The following is a 20,598-nucleotide window of genomic DNA, read 5'->3' on the forward strand; positions in this document are numbered from 1 at the left end:
CGTAAATAATCATATCCTAAGTGATGAATGCTGACAGCTAGTTTGTACAGCATTAAAATAAATGTATAGCTTCTTATCTCGAGATTCCAAGCTTTCATTTGCAGTAGAAATGATAGCAACCTTGTGAGAAACTGAATTCGGAATAAAACAGACTTTCACGCCAACGAAGAAATCCGACACGCCGCAATCCCGAAATGAAATGTAATATGTTTTAAAATCACTAATACTGAGAAATAAATCTACATCCTTGCAAATTTACTCCGTTTGTTATTTATTTCCGCGATGTATCTGCCAAAATTAGGAGAGGTTATTGCCCTGTAGTATAGAAGGATATAGATGTTTTCATTTATGGTGAATACGTTCTGAACAAAGCGAGTTTTCTACTTGATTCTTAAAAAAGAGCCATGTTCGATTTTGATGAAAAGGTCTTTTGTTTCTTTCACTGTATATATACATCAGCTATACTACTATAATAAACATGGGGTATGTGCTAGTTGTATCTTCATTTTCAAGTTTTGTTACATTTTAATAATTGTTTGATTATGGAATGTCGGTTTTGGGAAGATATTTTCCAAATTACAAGAAGCAAACGTCATTGTTCAGTAGTCACATGACGTTTGGGTAGAATGGATTATTTCATAAGATAGGACCCACATAATGAATTCACTATAAATCCAATTGATTGTCTCTGTCCAAGAATATTATATTTTATGGGCACTCTGTATTTGGAAAATATTCACTGAATTAAATAATTGGAAGAAATAAATTCCAGCCCAAATGAACTTTGGACACAACAATAACAGAAAATTGATTCTGCTAGATCTTAAAGCACGAATGAATAATCTTTCCAGTAACAAGGTTATATATGTTCCACTAGACCTCAGGTCACAATTAACATTTCCTAAAAATATACCTAATGGAAAAAAAAGAACCGTCTATAAAGTTATTAATGTTTACAAAATATTAGCTATTATTAAAAAGTATGTTGCTAAAATTATAATACATTACCTGGACTATGTCAGATACATCAGGTAAATTGATGTGGAATTCCAATAACCTAGACCCAGACCAAAAAATACACGTTTACTTCTATTAATAATGATCCTGATATTAAACCCATACACATGGAGAATATTTTCGCGATGTAACAATAATTCAGGTAAAGTAGAAAATAAAATTGAATTTCGACCTGGCTAGGTCCATACATACAATGTTACATTACAAAAGCATATAATGATTTTTTTTAAAAAGTTGCAAAAAAGACTAACAAGTAATGCAGATTAAATATACGTAACAATATATAATTTTCAAAGAATGTTAGCATCTTTACCTTTAATCTTTTAAAATTTTCAGAACCTTATATAAGCATTATATATAGCTTTACCATCTCTGGCGGGCCGTTACCCCAGCGGGTCGTAATTAAAATCAAAGCATGCCCTCAAACAGAGCATATCGCAAGCAGCAATTTATTGCCAGCCTAGCCCATACGTCAATCTTAATGGTTACGTGTGACGCTGAGCACGACAAAATGTGATGCAACAAAAATTTTGCCTACATTTTATGCGTAGTGTTTTACTCAGTACATTGCCAGGAATAATTTTCATTATTCCCATACGATACCTGTTTTACCAGTCCACTCTCAGGTGTAATTTTCATTATTCATATACGGTACCTATCTTACGTAGTCTACTCTCAAGTGTATTTTCATTATTTTCATGCGTTACCTGTCTTACCCAGTCCACACTCAGGTGTAATTTCCATTATTCCTATACTGTACATGTCTAACTCCGTCCATTGTCATGTGTAATTTTCATTATTCCCATAAGGTACCTATCTTACCGATTCCACTGTCAGGCGTAATTTTCATTATTCCCATACAGTACCTGTTCTACTTAGTCATTGTCAGACGTAATTTTCATTATAACCGTGCGGTACATGTTTTACGTAGACCACTGTCAGGTGTAATTTTCATTATTCCTATGCGGAACAGAACAAGGACATAAGCATTCAGTTAGGTACAGTACACACGATCTAGCATTATAATTCTTAGGTCGTCTTATGCTTCGTCTTTTCCTAATTCGTATTCGTACCTCATTACAAGGGCGGTTTCGATTCCTTTGATGCGTTCAATTTCGTGATGTCAAAGGTACTCGAACATTGGATTCGCAAGGGAGTGAAGATTTTTGCAATGAAACTCCTTTTGATTTATAATTCGTAGTTCATTTACTTTAATTGTAACTCGTAGTTTCTTTTACTTTTAATTGTAATTTGTTGTTTATTTACTTTTAATTGTAATGTTTACTTCATGATTCGTAGTTCATTAAGTTTTAATTGTAATTAGTAGTTTCTTTTACTTTTAAATGTAATTTGTAGTTCATTTACTTTAACAGAAATTAAAGTGTGTGTGTGTGTGTGTGTGTGTGTGTGTGTGAATGTGTGTCTGATATGGCTTTTAACGCAGCTTTAACAATTTTTCAGTCATATTGTTACGATGTCTGCAGTGTGGCGGTTTAGAGTGATGTCTAGCACTGGGGCATCATGCCACAGACATGTAGCATGATGTCCCACTCAGTCACATTATCCTGACATCAGGCCGACCAGTCTTAACACTAACCTCTTAATTCTGAGCGCAAATCGAGGCGGCTGCTATTACCATTTTTATAAGTCTTTGGTATGACTCGGCCAGGGTTCGAACCCGCGACCACTCGTATCCAAGGCGAACGCTCAAACCACTTAGGCCATCGGAGCGGTCCGAGAATTTAGACATTTTCACATATTTACTACACACAGTCTGCTACATATTCCCGCAACAAATCAACCAATGACATCATCTATGGCAAAATACAGCTATCATTCCCCCCCCCCCAAAAAAAACCACGTTTGTTTTCTACCATTTTTATGCTAAAGGAAGATATATATTCAAGTCTTAATGATGGAGATGAGGTGGAGCGACAACTCTTTGTATTATTCGTATCTCATGTAGAATGATGCCAACAAGAGCCAAATCGTGATCTGCGATGTATCCCATAACGAACGAGACCAATTTGAGTTCATTCACCTTCTCTGTATCACATGTGGAACGAAACCAACACAAGCCAACACCTTGTCGGCTCAGTATGTCACGTGAAACGATACCAAAAGGAGACAACTCTTGATTTGGGTTGCATCTCGTATGAAACGATACGAACATGAGACAACTATTCGTCTCCTCTTATTCTCATGTTAAACGATACCAAAACAGACATATCTGTCTGATTTGTATCTCACACGGAATGACACTAAATGGAGCCAACTCTTCGTCTGATCTGTATCTCACGTAGAGCGACGCCAAAACAGCCATGTCTGATCTGCATCTCATGTGGAACGACGCAACAGCAACCATATCTGTCTGATCTGTATCTCATATGGAATGACGCCCAACAACCGTATCTGTCTGGTCTGTATCTCATGTGGAAGGACACCAAGTCAAGCACATCTGTCCGATCCGTATCTGATGTGGAACAATAACAAAACGAGCACATTCGTCAGATCTTAACTCAGGTGGAACAATGCCAAAGGACGCCAACTCTTGTCATGATCTGTTTCTCATGTGGAACGATAACAAAACAAGCACATCGATTAGATCTGTAATGCATATGGAGTGATGACAGAACACGCCACATTTAATCTACTCTGAATATCATGTGGAACGACAACAAAATGAACCAGCTCTTCGTTTGATCTTTATCTCATGTAGAACGATAACAAAATGAGCCAGATCTTCGTCTGATCTATATCTCATGTGGAACGATAACAAAATGAGCCAGATCTTCTTCTGATCTATATCTCATGTGGAACGATAACAGAATGAGCCAGTTCTTCGTTTGTTCTGAATCTCATGTGGAACGATTCCAAAACGAACCAGCTCTTTGTGTTATCTGTAACAGAAAACCTGTGCATTCGGTTCAAAATATCTAACCTAGTATATTCTCAGTTGTACATTTGATTTCTCTTAACCATACTATTAACTGTCACGTGACTGCTTATACAATTTATCGTCATATACCTTTCATCTCTCTTAACCAAACTCTTGACTGTGACGCAGGTGCTCATGCAACTTACCGTAATATATCATTGATATTTCTTAACCATACTCCTGACTCTAACTACGGTGTGTTCTTGCAAATTTACTGTAAACATGATCCTTTATTGTACTAGTTCTCTTGTTTATTTTGTTCTTGTCATTTTAAATCATCAGATTTGAATCTCGTCACTCTTTTCATTTACACAATCTACAATTTACAGATTCATTCCTTTTGACAACCTCGGCTGATGAATAATGGTAAAGGAATATGATTTTAGATGTCGAGTCGATTCGGAAGGCTTCGGGTTCGTATGCCGCTGCGTGAAAAAGAAATTATTGTCACATGCCAGGTTTCAACCCTACCATATGCTATCTACGCAATGGTCTTAAACTAGTATTTCCTTCCGTCTCTTTACCTCCCCCTCCCCCGCCAAAAAATAAAAAACAACATCGAGACAATGGAAGCAGTATGGAAGCATGTGCAAAAGCTGTGCAACACTTTGTATTTTAATGCAATCAGGTCCTGGTTAAGGCTTAGTGTTTACAGTTCTGCACAACGATAGCTTTCGTACTCTTTCTAAGCTCGAGTAAAAATAAGATTCGACTTGTGTTGAAAGGCTCATGTATTACATCATTTTACAAAAGCGTTGTTGATTCAATGTTACATTAAAAGTACATGTACATCGATAGTTGTTTAATAACAGTGGAGGATTTATATTCTGGTGCACAGAGCGCCAACTCTGACTGGATTTAGATTTGGGCATACAGAGCGCCAGCTCTGATTCCCATCTGTTGCTCACGTGGAATGATACCAGACCTTTTGGCTGTTGTGCGTAAAACAGAGTTGCAGAAATATACAAGGTGTATGTGTCTGTGTGTGTGATTTGGATTTTTAACGTAGCTTTAACAATTTTTCAGTCATATCGCTACGATGTCTGCAGTGTGACAGTTTATAGTGATGTCTAGCACTGGGGCATCATGCCGCAGATATGGAGCATGATGTTCCACCCAGTCACATTATCCTGACACCGGTTATTCAAAAAAGAAGAATGCACAGCGAGAGTATAGAGCAAACTGCGTAATTTTCTGGAAATACGTGCAATGATGTGACGGACTGTTGAAACTTAATCGATATATAACCTCTACTCTATGTGTAAATTAAACCCACTTTAAATACAGGGTTATTGTTGTTGTTGTTGTTGTTGTTGTTGTTGTTGTTATTATTATTATTATTATTATTAATCTCTCTTAACCAAACTCTTGACTGTGACGCCGGTGCTCATGCAACTTAAGCGTATACTTAGAATTCTTTATTTCGGAGTGAATGGTCCACACATCTAAATTAAACTATAAATGTATTTCAGACTGCATGGTCCATACATTTAACTTAAAGTATACATTTTTCAGACTGCATGGTCCATACATCTAACTAAAATTATACATTTTTCAGACTGTATGGTCCATACATCTAACTAGAAATATACATTTTTCAGACTGCATGGTCCATATATCTAAATTAAAATATTGCTTGTATTTCAGACTGCATGGTCCATGCATATAATTTAAAATCTACGTGTATTTCAGACCAAATTGTCCATACAAAGATATATATATATATATATATATATATATATATATATATATATATATATATATAGTTAAAGTTCGTAAGTGCTTTATGTACAAATATACAGACACGTCTACAACTAGAGAATGTGTATGTCATTGTTAAGAACAAAATTACGTAAGACATTTAAAGAGTAATTTGCCCCATCTATCTATAGTCAGAGAATTAAAACGAATATCATAGTTTCAAAGAGAATTCAAAATACATTTCTTGCTATCAGATATTCCTACCATCATTGAATCATCAAATTCATTCTTACAATCCAAATACACCATAGTTTGCAAAAAGGGTAGAGGCACTTTTCCACTTTCGAACATTAAATGAAGAAAATTGTAATAAACAAAAATAACTTTGTTCTCATACAGTCACTAAAGTTTGTCCGCAGATGAGTGCAATGCATTGTGCAGCAAAAAGATTTGAATAATCTTATTTTGACATTCAAAGAACAGTTTCTAAATTTCCGTAAAACCGTCTTTGCTCGAGTACACAAAAATATGTAATGTCTCATCATATCTTCATTATCTGGTTGACTGGATTTTAAAATACACAACCTACTGACATAACTAAGAGCGTGGCAGCTATGAAGTACAGAGGTAGAAAACAGTAACTGGTAAGAAACTGGTAGAAAAATCTTTGCATTTCGTATATTATCTATCATTTAATTCTCGAATGCGTAATGGTCACATATCATTAATACTTTCCTTAAGCATACGACAGAAAGACTTATATGTGACATATCAGCATCTTGAATTGCTATGAAATAAAGAATTTGTTGCTAATTTTTTTTAAAAAAGTAATGTTATATTTATTACAGCGAATATTTTGATTAAAATAGAAATGCAATATAAAATCAATAACAGCAAGTTAGTGATATCGGATCGAACGTGTCATATTGTTTCCTAATTAACCCCATTCAAACATCAACTAAAAATGTATTCCAAATAATTTACATTCTGTGATTCATACAACAATGCAAATAAACAAAGCATGATGTGTTTTTTTATAATAATAAAAAAAATGTTTGCTTTAATTTGTGTCATAAAACGTCGTCTAAGTTGCACACATCACGAGCTTAAAATACACATATGTGTTAATATTTCCGTCAATTTAGATCGGACTCAATGCAAATACCACTTGTGGGATTCACGTCAGTAACATTTTACAATCGCACGCACGCGTATAGATATCACTTGTTGGCTACGTCATTAGCATTTCACGATCGCATACATATGGTGCGCCAGAGCCGTCTTAAAATGACAATTGTTGCTATATTATGTTTTAGCCTTTATACTTTCCACTTCTCAGCCACATAGTTAAGAGGCCGGTGTTTATCACTTTATAGGCACAGAGCAATTTGTGTGTGTGTGTGTATGTGATTTGGATTTTTAACGTAGCTTTAACAATTTTTCAGTCATATCGCTACGATGTCTGCAATGTGGCAGTTTATAGTGATGTCTAGCACTGGGGCATCATGCCGCAGACATGTAGCATGATGTCCCACCCAGTCACATTATCCTGACACCGGGCTGACCAGTCCTAACACTAACCTCTTAATGCTGAGGGCCAAGCGAGGCAGCTGTTAGTACCGTTTTTGTAAGTCTTTGGTATGACTCGGCCGGGGATCGAACCCACGACCTCCCGCATCCGAGGCGGACGCTCTAACCACTAGGCCACCGGAGCGGTTCACAGAGCAATTTAAGTAAAGGTGGATGGGGTGAGATGTGGGGTGGGGGTGGAGCGGGGATAGGATTGTTTAGGAATAATAAAATATCTCCCTTCAGAAGCTGGGGAAACAATGTTTTCTCCTATTCGTTTCGTCTAGCAATTTGTCTGATACACTGCATAATCCAGTGTAAAAATGTTTTTTGCTCATGGTGTAGAGGATAGTTTCTGACTGTTTCTCATCTGGACAAATAAATATGGTTCGTCCTTTGCTAGAATTTTTAAATATATAACCTGCTTCTTTTGTGTGTCCGGATGACATACACAATCAAAGGAAGAAACAAAAACATTGGTCTATTAATATGTAACAAACGCACGTGAACAAAGCAAAGAGCCCCTTCCCCACCCCTAATAAGAATTAAACATAGAATTCCGCATGTAAACAAAGCAACAAGAAAGAAAATATCCACCCAAGCCTCTTCCTCATTCCTGATAAAGAACAAACATAGAATTCAGCATGTAAACAAAGCAACAGCATCAACAACAACATCAGCACCCCCCCCCCCCAATCAACGGTTCTTTTACCCCTCCCCAAAATGCACTTGCAAGTTAGTTAGGACAGGGAAGTAAACAACATATTACACACTACCTCTTTTCTCGTAGCGTTCATCAGACACAACTAATTCAATAAAATGCAGGCATTGATGACTGGAAACATTATAAAAAGATAGCGTTCAATCGTGTTTCTTACTTCGCCTACTCCAAGCAGACGCTTATTTTTCATCTGGATCCTTTTGAATGACGTAAATAATCCCATTACATGAAATTCCATAACTGTTTTTGTATACACAGTCTTAGAACAGTGTACAGAATAATTCTTTTTAACAAACCTGAAGGTGCTTTAACAAGAAATAATGTAAATGCTGAGTGATCATATAAAGATAGAATCTCTTCACCGTAAAGAGAATGTCGGAAATAAATATACATGTGAGTGTCCCTGGAAAACAAGCACAAAGCTTATCGCAAATACATTGTAAAGTTAAATCAATCAATGGATATATTTATTAAAACATTCCTCAAAGGAAGAAGTGAAGCAAATCTAACACGTTAAAACACACACACACACACACACACACACACACACACACACACACACTTTGTCTTGTTTGACCAAATTTTGTTTTTGTTTGTAATGAAGAAATTGTTTTAGATGACGAAATCCAGGTCGCATCAATCTAATTTTGATGAGTTGGGGGCCCAGGCCGAATAACACTTTTTAATTTCATAAAAGAAAAATTTTGTTTGAACAAGAACTAGGAGAGGCCCGGTTGTTTTTTTTTTTTTACCTCAGGGTACGGTGATCGCTCTCTACGGCCTTGAGTCTCCTTCAGCAAGTCCAAGCTATTCGACTGTCACATGAAAGCGACGATGATGTTCCAGTTGCGTCATCGGGGAGCAGGTTGCCAGAGAATACAATTAGCGATCTAACAAACGCACGTGAACAATGGGGGAATGTAGTAATGACGTAATGATCAAGGCATAGATTTCCAGAATTAAATGTAAATTATGGCGGAGGTGCATTGGGTTCGATTTCTAATGAATCGCCTTGGTTTGTGTTAATCCTTTCAGCAGTCACTGGGGTGTCTCTCTCGTTAGAGCTAATACGGTAATATGTACATAACTATTTGGTTCCCCGCCGCTTTCCATTGACAATGGAATGTAGTTGAGAGAGCATCGGCAGCCTCAGCAACAGCCAAATTAGTCCCGAATGTAATATGAGCCATATCTGCAAATCTTCCCCCATGGGAATCCCCATTTTTATCAATGCTTGTATTAGTAACCTTTGAATAAGGCTTGCATGGTTGTGTTATAAAGATATTTATACCATGTTGTCCATTAAAAAAAAACAACACAAAAAGCATTGAGTGATATTAGTAGTAGTAATATAGTAGTAATATTACGTGTGTGTGTGTGTGTGTGTGTGTGTGTGTGTAAACGGTGCAAGCAAGACGAGCTTTGTAAAGCCTTTGTGTATCATTGTGTTCTGCGTAGGATCGGGATGTTATCAACAAAACTTGAAGCTGTTTCTTGTTTTCTCACCAAAATTTGACATATACAGACATATTTCACACGCTATTAAACAGCTGGTCATACATCATCACCTGAAGATTATTTTTAGTAAGTTGATCGGCTCAACGGAAGAATTTAATATCATAAGCCATCATAGCGGAAAACGAAGCGTTTAACGTCATAAGACACCTTATCTCTCTCTCTCTCTCTCTCTCTCTCTCTCTCTCACACACACACACATATTATAAAATTACATATCCAAATCTATGACATGAATATATTTGTGCAGTATATTAAAAAAGATTGTATGCCTAAAATTTTTATTTTTGATAAACACACTAGCATGACGACCTAGTAATTAATTCTGATCTCTCTACAGTCATTCCGGATTCCTATGAAAGAAACCATGCGAGTGTCTGCTACACGAGAGTGCATATAACACCGACCAAGTTGTATTAATTTTTTGGGGTGATGTGTGCTTTGTTGTGATGCAGTATGGGCTTGTGTGTGCAGGCAAGGCGATAGGTACCGTTCACTTGCGGGCCTGGGTTATAATCTCTGTTGAGTACGAATGAAGATTTTTGTTGTTGTTGTTGTTGTGGGGTTTAACGCCATTTTTCAGCACGATAGGCTATACATGGCGGCCAGTATTAATGGTGGAGGAAGAACCCGGAAAACCCCGGAAAGAACCACCGACCCACGAGAAGCTACTGGCAGGCTTTCTCACATGCCCACATTGGCTGAATCTTAGACTCGAACCACCGCAGACAGAGGTGAGATGGCAGTGATCCGTAACGAAGAGCGCTTTAGACCACTCGGCCACTCGGGGCCCCCACGAATGAAGAATTCTCTAACCCGTATGATAGTATTTTATGTATTAAATATTAATTCTGCCTTCAATAATCAAGCATTCTCCTATAGAAACCAGGGATAGCACGTTCCGCGTTCTGTCTGGTGTATATTTATAATTCTCTCTCTCTCTCTCTCTCTCTCTCTATATATATATATATATATAAGACGAAGGCAATAGTATGGTACTAACCTCAAAATATCACAATTTGGAAATAGAATTTATACATTCTGACAATGATCTCTGTCGCCGTATTTTCCTTATCAGGTCCTACTGTCTTTTACTCTGTTACAGTTAAAAGAAAATCACTTCTTTACTTGCCATATTCCATCGTGGTAAGGAAAGGGGGTTAGTTTGGAATAATGGAAGTGAGTTTTCCTTTTGAATTTACTAACCTCAGGAATGTCATTTTTTCCGGGGGGGGGGGGCAAAACTTGAGGGGGTGGGGGACTTGACGGGCTTGTTAATTTTCGTATATAGGCTACAGCAATTTTACAGCACATGCAAATGCCCCCTCCCCTCCCCCCCCCCCCAATGACGTGCCTGACTAACCTGTCTTGCTTAGAAATATTATCTTGGAAGAAGAAATTAAAATTAATATAACGCTAGCAGAAATAACTGAATCATTCACGAATATGACTGGCAACAATGCAGAATGCTTGTAATTCCTGATAAATATTCACAGAAAAACTCCTAGATCTGACGATAAACAGAGAACGTCGTATCATTGCCTCTGTACGTGTATCAAGGTTATACGCTATTTCGTTCCGACCACAACTGTACATGTTTCAAGGTCACAAGCTAATTAGTACTGACAATACCTGTGCATCTATCAAGGTCACGAGCTATTTCGCGCTGACCGTACCTGCGGATATTTCTAAGCTGCATTTATGCGGATTTTCCATGGGAAATACGTTCTTGCGGTGTTTGTACATGAACATTGTCGTAATGGCGGAATAATTATAACCAGCTGAGCTAATAAACACATTAGCTTTGTTTCGTGATGTCCCTATGGCTCATTTCATGCACAAAAGATCAAAAGACGAACGTCGTTTCGTGTATCTTTAGGCTGTAAATATATATTAAGAAAAGAATTCCTTTAAAAATGAACATCTGAAAGTGTATCTGAAATGTTTGTCCTCGATTTGCTCAGGATTCGTGATAAAATGAATATGACGAGGAAATCGTGGGATGACTAATACAATCAGATGTGTGGTTCACAGCCCTATTTCACTGCTTTTTTTCCCATCAGCTTTTTTTTTGGAAATCACGTTTAAGTTGAGAGCATCGGCGGTATCATTAGACATGCAGAAAATAATGATGGACATAAACATCCGGAAAATCAACTGAGCTTGGAAAACACCCAGAAAATCAACCGAGGTAGGAAAACATCTGGAAAGTCAACTTGAAGCCGATGATTAGGGACATTCCCAGCAAAATCAGATGACCTATGTTTAGGGAAACTTGCAGAAAAAAATCAAACGGGGCCTATAATTAGGGAAAATTCAGGAAAATCAACTTGGGACCTATGTTTAGAAGCACATGTACCCTGTCTTCCACGTGAATATAATAATATCAATAATAAATCCATTCTCAGAGAGGCGTATGGTAACCACGTCATAACAGTAGATATAAATAAAATAAGATAATGAATATTCCAAAGTTGATACGAAAGACTGCGTGCATGTCATGATTATTGTATGTTTAGGACCGACATAACTCATCTAAGAGGAAACGTTGATTAGAGCACAACTGAATTCTTTTTTACATGGGTTAGAATCGACCTCAGTTGGAGCAAATTTATCAAACTAGTCCTCAGCATTTTGTAATTTAACATTGAAATAAACATGGCACCATTATTGTAACTAAGTACCACAGTGCCTAGGCAATTAAATACCTACTCTCGACCACCCAAAAGTATATATACTGTTAATCTGGGTTCGTCTTTATAGCAGTCGGATGCACATACCATTTGACAAAGAAGCGACATATATCTAGGACCATTATTGTATTATACGTTGAATGATTAAACATTTTGTTATACCTCTTTCCTCGATTTATTTCAGACTTCACGTTTTCGAAGCAAAAGTAAGGCGAATTAAAATACTCAATGAACATTAGGAGTGAGGTGGAAAAGAGCTCATCTGAAAGAGTCTGAAATACTCTGAATGAGGCTCACACACATGCACACACACTTTATATATATATATATATATATATATATATATATATATATATATATATATATATATATATATAAAGTGTGTGTGTGTGAGCCTCATATAATAAAGAAAATAATAGAGAAGTGGACAATAATCAGAATTAGCAAGCAAGTGCAGAGTTAGTTCCCTTGTAACAAACTTGAATTGATCTCAAACCTACCTAGTACTAAGTATTATACAGAAAATGACGTTCCACAAGGTCCACCATAGGCAGACATTCTTTCACTACACCTATACACCTTTGCTAATAACGATGGAGATACCCTGGTATATTCATATATCCGGGGGGAGGGGTTGTGTGGCTCCTTTGTGACACGACGCATCTTAATTCTGGTGAGAAACTTTTCTCGAGAAATTATGAACGATTATCTTCAACTAACAAACGTACTGTATTTGTTGTTTATGTATCATTGCAGTCCACGTGCGATAACCCGCTATGATTCTTTATCTTCCATGGACGCCTAAGGTGAGATTTATTGGTTGCTCATGAATTTGCCGAAACCTGCAAACCAATCACCGCGAGCGCCAGTAAATTATTCTCGCCATCGTGACCCAACATGACCTTTCACGTTGTTTGAATAAGCCAATCAAAGTTTGTCTTGCAAACACATTCACTTATCGACCATTCATCGTATCGTAGGAGTTTGTTGCATTGTGTTGTTGATGACGTACTTTTTATGCGTACCCGTGAGAAATAAAAAAAGGAAATCTCAGGGAGCCGCGGGTGATAAAGAAGCGGTGTCCGTTGTTTGCGTCGGTGTTGTTTATATGGTGGTGCAGTAATAAACAAACAGCAAATCTTAAAGCAATATAGAGGAAAGCCAAATGATGGATATTAAACGACCATTTAGTGCAGTTACACGCGGATAACTGTTTGTTTATAAGGTCGGTTTGCATTTACACGATAAGAAACATTAGCTTTTTAGAGCTATTTTACCGAGTTAAGATAACAAACAGCTAGACGAGAAAGTGAAGTCAGACACAATACACAACATAATTCATACATACACAGAAGAATGATAAAAAAATTATCAAGTTTGTTATTGCTACTCTTCCTAAGCTATTTTGAGGATTTATTTGAAACACACACACACACACACACACACACAACAGCAAAGAACCAAAAAGTTTAGTTTTATTAAAATTAAATAAATAATTTATTCCCATAAAGACAAAACGAAAATATTCAAAAAGAATTTACAATATTATGAATTAAATCCAATGTAGTCCTTAAAGTTCTATCACAAGTCCAAAAGTATAGAGTACTCAGAATTAATTCTTGTGTTGTTCCAAATGAATTCCAATCTATCATAAGTCCAGAAGTATAGAGTATTCACAATTAATTCTTGTGTTCTTCCGAATGAATTCCAGTCTATCACAAGTCCAGAAGTATAGAGTATTCACAATTAATTCTTGTGTTGTTCCGAATGAATTCCAATCTATCACAAGTTCAGAAGTATAGAGTATTCACAATTAATTCTTGTGTTGTTCCGAATGGATTCCAATCTATCACAAGTTCAAACGTATAGAGTACTCACAATTAATTCTTGTGTTGTTCCGAATGAATTCCAATCTTTAATCAACTGATATACCAATAGCTTGGAATAGTTTGATGTTCTAACAATGTTGATATATCACAATGATATAATTCAAAATGTCTTGAAATGAATTTGCAATAATTCAAAATAGTGATTTATTCCGAAAGTATTAATGAGCACTTTGTAATCCAATTAATACTTTAAATGAATAGATTCTCTCAAATTAAAACTGAACACAGCTAAAAGATTGATCCTACTTCAGATGTTGAAATAGAAAAAAAATTATTCGGACGTAAACAGCCTCAATATAAAACCTAAGACACAATAATAGGACTATGATGAGGGTCAAAGTTCAATTCCAGAACATTCTAAGTTGTAAACAACGACAGGTCTTTCATTTAAAGTTAGTAAAGAACATAGAAAACATCGGGTAGATCAGGAAGTCCCGAGGGAAAGATCAATGTCCTAAACTCAAATCCAACTAAACATTTTTACCTACAAGCAATAATTACCTAGAATATAAACAATCATGGACAAAATTTAGCTATGTAATACATTGTTTATACAATGACTTTTACAATCTATAATCATTAACAAAGAATTAAGTACACATTATTATTTAGAAAGTTGATATTATATAGGTGTCATAATAATAATGATGATGTCTTATTATAACATTAATGATGTGCTATTATAACAAGAATGCTGTCCGATGCTATTTGCACGTATCCCGAGAGGTTTTATGGGTGCCTGGGTAGCTTAATATTTGAGTATCGGTCTCGTAATTCAAAAGATTGTGGGTTCAATACCCCCAAGGCGAGTGTGGGTAGGCCGCCTCTTCGTGCTCTTTTGAAGGGCACTTTGTTCCCATTTCCTTGCCATGAAATAGCCAGTAGCGTGGTAGAAAGGGTGTCAAAACCAATAAAAACAAAACATTCCATTGAATGAAAGTTCTATTCTGTTATTTCTGGTAAATCCATGGCGAGTTTTTCCTGGTTCTCCGGTTTCTACAAACACAACAGATCACCTGATTTCAACATCCGAGCCGCACAAGTTGCCGGTAAAGTGATTCAGAAAAGAATTAAAAAAAATTTTTAATTGTGCTATACAAAGAAAGAGTTATCCACTCGTGTTAGTACCAATGTCAAAAGGCAGAAAATATCGAAACAGACGTGAGGTTGGCAAACAATTTGGAAATCATTCGTCAAGCACACCCTGCCACAGCCATGAATGTTTATCTAGCTCTATCTGGTATTTTTGGATCAATATCTTCCAACCTGGACCTCCTTCGGAAGATGCAAAGTTGATAGCGTTATGCTACATTACTCTCTTTTGAGGCTTCTCCAATTTACTCTCTGGAACCTAGGTCATGTGCTCAGTTTTTGGCAAAGAAAACCCTTCATGACGGATATATCTTTGGCAGCCTATTGTACTCTATGCAGATATAACGATACTCGCTTAGATGTCTCCATCAAAATTGTAACAAAGTTTCCAGGAACTTGAGAAGGAACCAAAATAAAAAAATCAGCTAAATTCAAAACATTTGTTCTTGCGTTGTTAATTCTATCAACAATTTCTGTTAAATAGGGCTATACTAGTTCAGTACATGTACTTGACAAAAATGAAACATATCTGAAACCTGAGGAAACGGATCAGTCTGTCCGCTTTTCTAACGGCATTCTCCATTTATGCAGGTTATCCACTGACCTTGATTTTCTCACGAAACAAAAAAAACTAAAGTGCGAACACGTGATTTTCAAGCAGACGAATTGATTCATATTAGCAAAGTTTTGCGACTAGTGTAAATTATGTATACAGAGTTACATAATAGAAAGAATTATGTTTTTCTTCCTCATTGGATGATGTCATTTTTTTGCGTTTGGTATGGCTTCATGTCGATTTTCTCTATGTTTGTGACGTATGAATTTGATACACTACTATCAATTAAGATACATCAATATGTCATTATTATAAATATATATTAGATATTAATATGAAATAAGACATTAAATATGACACATCAAAGGGGATCTACTGCATTTAGTTTCAGAAAATTATCTTTGCTTTCATTTTCTCAGTTTGATTCAAAATGTCGAAAAATGTTGAAATTAAACTTTTTTTCAATGTAATAAGGCTAAAATCGCACTTAAAGACGGCCAAACTTCAATCTGATTGAAATATGTAAATCATGTCTCCAATATCCTTAAAGTAGGACATTGGGGATTGATTTTAATCAGATTGGCCAAACTTTGATGTACGTGGCGGTTTCTATGTCTATAAACCGAGCTCGGCTGCGCTAATATGATCACGTGACAAATCAAAATAGTAATCGACGATGTAAACAGTGTGGGAGTGGATGTTGATGCTTCACATCATATTATTAATTTAAGACTTTGGATGGGTAGTTTGTTGTGTAATGGGATCAAGGGGGTCATCTCAAAGTTATACCGATTGAAAGTTTGTGTTGTACTACCCCCAACACCATAAAATAAGATAATAAAACGACGAGCCCTTTATCTGTGTATTAATATGGTACACAAACATACTCATCCCAGATTCACACACACTGTAAGTTTAATGTTAATAAGTGAAGGTTTAGAGGAGACAGATGGATCTACAGACATAGGTGGACAAAGACAAATGGATCTACAGACATAGGTGGACAAAGACAGGTGGATCTACAAACATAAGTGGACAAAGTAAATCCCATATACAGCCAACATAATGGCAGGATATCATGACCAGAAATATTTTGAACTCTTGATTCCTTTCCAAAACCTAAATAAAATTATCACGGGGTAAACGAAATATACTTTATAAGAAACAAATACGGCTTACTAGGCTTATATTGAAATAACAGTAAAACAAATAAATTAAAAAAAAGACAAATAGTATTCTGCAGATTAAAGCTTGTTCAGCAATATTTTCTCCTTTTTGCATTAAAGTCCAGGACTGTCCGTTTATTTTGGGTTGGGGAGAGGGCTGGAATATTTGAGCACCAAAATTAGAAATTGTTAGCCTTCAGTTTCTCGCTGATTTGTGCAAGAAAGGTAAGAACATGTTATATTTAGTTGTATTAGTTGAATATAATTAAGTCAGTTGAGGTAATAGAAACAACATTTCTGGTTTGAAAATAAATCCAAGGTCCCCACTCCTCAGCTAAAATAATTGGTTTGTCCCTTAGCAGACATATTTTTGTTCTCCATGCACACAACAATTGTAGAAAATATAAAAGATTTTTTTTTTATATCGAAAGTTTGTCTTAAATTGCCATGATAGATTTAAACAAAATTAAAACAAGTTTCTGCCTGGCGGCTGATGTCAAAGATGCTTGATTGCTATGGAGGAATACGAAACAATATTTATTACAAGATGTCAAAGATGCTTGGTTGTTTTTTGGAGGAATACGAAACAACATTTATTAAAGCATGTCACATTTGAACATTTCTTGAAAGTTTGACATTACAAGAAGTGGTTTTGAAGATGTGAAAACATGTTTCTCACCTGGCCGTCATTGAGACCGGGATATACACGTGTCTCTTGATTATGACAAAATGAATGTTTCATCCAAAACTTTAATAAAAATGTTACCATTTTATTTTTGGGGCAGATATGAACAAATGTATCTTCTACTTGGCTGCTGTGGATTTTTAATGGTTGCTTTGTAAGTTGCCTAACATATAACTGTTTAACATACTCCTTGAATGCTTAACCAGATATAATTATCTTTAGATGTCAAAGTGTATTTTGTATCCTATTGTTACGGATATTTTTGTATCACTTCACAAGTATATATATATATATATATATATATATATATATATATATATATATATATATATATATATATAGAGAGAGAGAGAGAGAGAGAGAGAGAGAGTTGTAGGATGGAAATCTTAACAATTTCCATGTTACGACCCCGAGTCAAGTTCCCAACTACAGGGGCACAATCCAGGATCTGTGCTAGACATGTGACATGTAGACACGTGTCTAATTTTGTTTCCTCTTTAGGTATATACCAGGGACCTCGACATTTTCCAGAGCAAATCACCTTCCTCAGGGTCTGTACTAGAAATATGTCTGATTTCATCTCAAATCCTTCAACCAATGTATGGCTACAAGGTGTGAATCTCGGCTGTTTCCAAATTATCAAAATGCGTCAAGTCCATAACAATAGAGCCATGACCAACGGTCTGTATAGGATATGGCGACATATCTAGTTCTGTTTCTAGTCCGTCAAACCCATATATGGTTGTTTACTGGTGATCTCAACAGTTTCCAAGTTGTGACCGAGGGGAAGCATACCCGCAGAGACCATCCCTGGCAAGAGCAGAGAGTTTAACCCAAAAAGCCCAATGCAAATGTCATAGCCCTGACATAGAATATGATACAAACCCAAAATACTTAAGATATTTAGAATTTCGTAGAATATTAAACATCCATTTGAAACCACTGTGTACATCTAATGACTGACCCCAAAGTTTCAAGACTGTTTTTAATGTTGTAGGAGATACACTGCATTTCTAAAGAAGGTACAGACTAATAGGCGGGCAGGAGGATATAATCTCCACTTTTCTAAAAGTTGCATGAGGCTTCTGCTAAGCTGGCTTGAATAATAATGTAAAGCAATGGTTTTAAAGGTTCCTTATGCGATGTGATATCTGAGAGAAAAAAAAAAGACTTAGAAAATAAAAATTAAACATTCCTAAAGTATGACACAGCTGCTGAATGTATCTGCAGTCCATACAATGTATAGAAAAAAATGTTGAGTAATGGAACTGAATTGTGGTTTAAAGTAACAGTTCTTTGAAGTAAGTAATAATAGTGACATATGGTTATGTAGACAGCATGTACTGTTGTCTTGCACTCAGTTAAAGGTCAAAAGGTCAAACGTATATGTTTACGCCTTCACTATTCACGTTAATTTCCTGTATCAATAACTTTATTCATTATACTGAATGCATACCCATTCCTCCTTCATTAACACATTAACCCCTAGCGACGACTTAACGGGGCAGGAGGTAGTAGCCTACTGCCGAGCTCTGTAGCGTTATAGTCATATATGATACACTAAAGTGGGTGGTATTATATAAAGGTAGACAGATGTAGCTCTACAATGATACCAAATAATCTGGAAGTTATAGTTGCACTACAAAATACAGAGGAAAAAACCTCATTTTTTGACCCAATTTTTTTCCACCTAAAATTTGCTTGTGGTCGGAATCCGATTTTGTGTCCGGATTTTAGACTTTTTGGTCTCGGATGTAAGGCAGACCGGTGTGAACTGCAAAGAGACAGATAAACCTTTGAAAAAAGTAGGATAAGATGGACATTTGGAATAAGGAGTGGTCTCGATACGAAAATAATAGGTCCGTTAAGCCAAAAAAAAAATAATAATAATTTTTGTAACCCTTCTGCTCATGCGCGAGCCAAATAGCCAATAAAAAACGATGTTTCTAACACAACTAGGCATTGTGTTATTGGAAAATTACCTGGAAGCTGCTTTCTTAGGATTATTTCTGAAATAGCTTTCAAAGTGTTTCCTACTCGAATTTCAGGCGAAAACGACAAAACCTCAAGGAGTTAATGTGTTAATGTGAAATAGAAGTATGATTTAAATTTGCTGCAAGCATCAAATGGACACTGTGGTACCATCAAGATTCTAGAGCATTAAGAACCCATCGTTTGTATAATGGTTTTGATACGCCCTTCATTCTCTCATATCAACTTACTTTAAGCCATTTTTCATATAGGTTAGAATCGTCTAGCTCCATTGTATCTGTAGTCTATTTCTTATTTATCCGTCTTCTTGATCTAAATAATCCTGTATGTAACGGCAGATTTTCCGCAAAACACATTTCTTAATCTGAAATGTGCCTCTCCGATAATCTTAATGTTTACACGGACTAATGAGCTTCGACAGTAACAGACGTAGTTGCTCGAATTTTTTGGCGTTTTTTAAATCTGGCAGTTTGATTTAGACTAGCTATACCGTTCCAAATGTTTGACACGTACTTTATGGGGAGGAAAGTTGTGGTTTTACAACTACGACACTCCTTTTGAGTTTCCTCGTATTTTATCGTTTTTTTTTCTCACTCACCTTATGCAGTCGTGATCCTTTAACACGACAAATCAACAGATACTTAGGAATTAAGACATAAATATAACATTCTGATGAATATATATTTAAATATTTGTATGAATTAAGACTTTAATATAATATACTATATATATATATATATATATATATATATATATATATATATATATATATACATACATACATACATACACACACACACACACACACATATATATATATATATATATATATATATATATATATATATATATATATATATATATATATATATATATATATATATATATATATTACGTGTTTAGGTTCTAATAAACGGTAACAAAAGAAGGAGCTATAACAACAAGCTTTGAAGAACTTAACAAACAATTTATTTCCCTGGAAAATAATGTAACAATAGGACATGTTAAGATATGATCATAGGTTGAAACATTATATCACGCTTTGTATACTAACAAATAATACT

The 20,598-nt window shown here is 35.8% G+C and overlaps 1 protein-coding gene and 1 long non-coding RNA gene across 2 annotated transcripts in view; one reads left to right on the plus strand and one right to left on the minus strand.

Moving 5' to 3' along the window:
- LOC149792538 (uncharacterized) overlaps positions 1–20,014 on the minus strand; it is a 36,891-nt gene extending 16,877 nt beyond the window's left edge. The window contains exon 1 of the long non-coding RNA XR_016423583.1: positions 19,765–20,014. This is a non-coding gene — a long non-coding RNA (uncharacterized LOC149792538). The remainder of the gene's footprint in view (positions 1–19,764) is intronic.
- The window catches only part of LOC149792539 (PDZ and LIM domain protein 1-like), a 35,358-nt gene that overhangs the window by 6,889 nt on the left and 7,871 nt on the right, over positions 1–20,598 (plus strand). The gene's annotated exons all lie outside the window — the stretch shown is intronic.

This window comes from Sinohyriopsis cumingii, chromosome 9 (genome assembly GCF_028554795.1).
Source record: "Sinohyriopsis cumingii isolate HCF-2022 chromosome 9, ASM2855479v2, whole genome shotgun sequence".
NCBI classification, from domain to species: Eukaryota; Metazoa; Mollusca; class Bivalvia; order Unionida; family Unionidae; genus Sinohyriopsis; species Sinohyriopsis cumingii.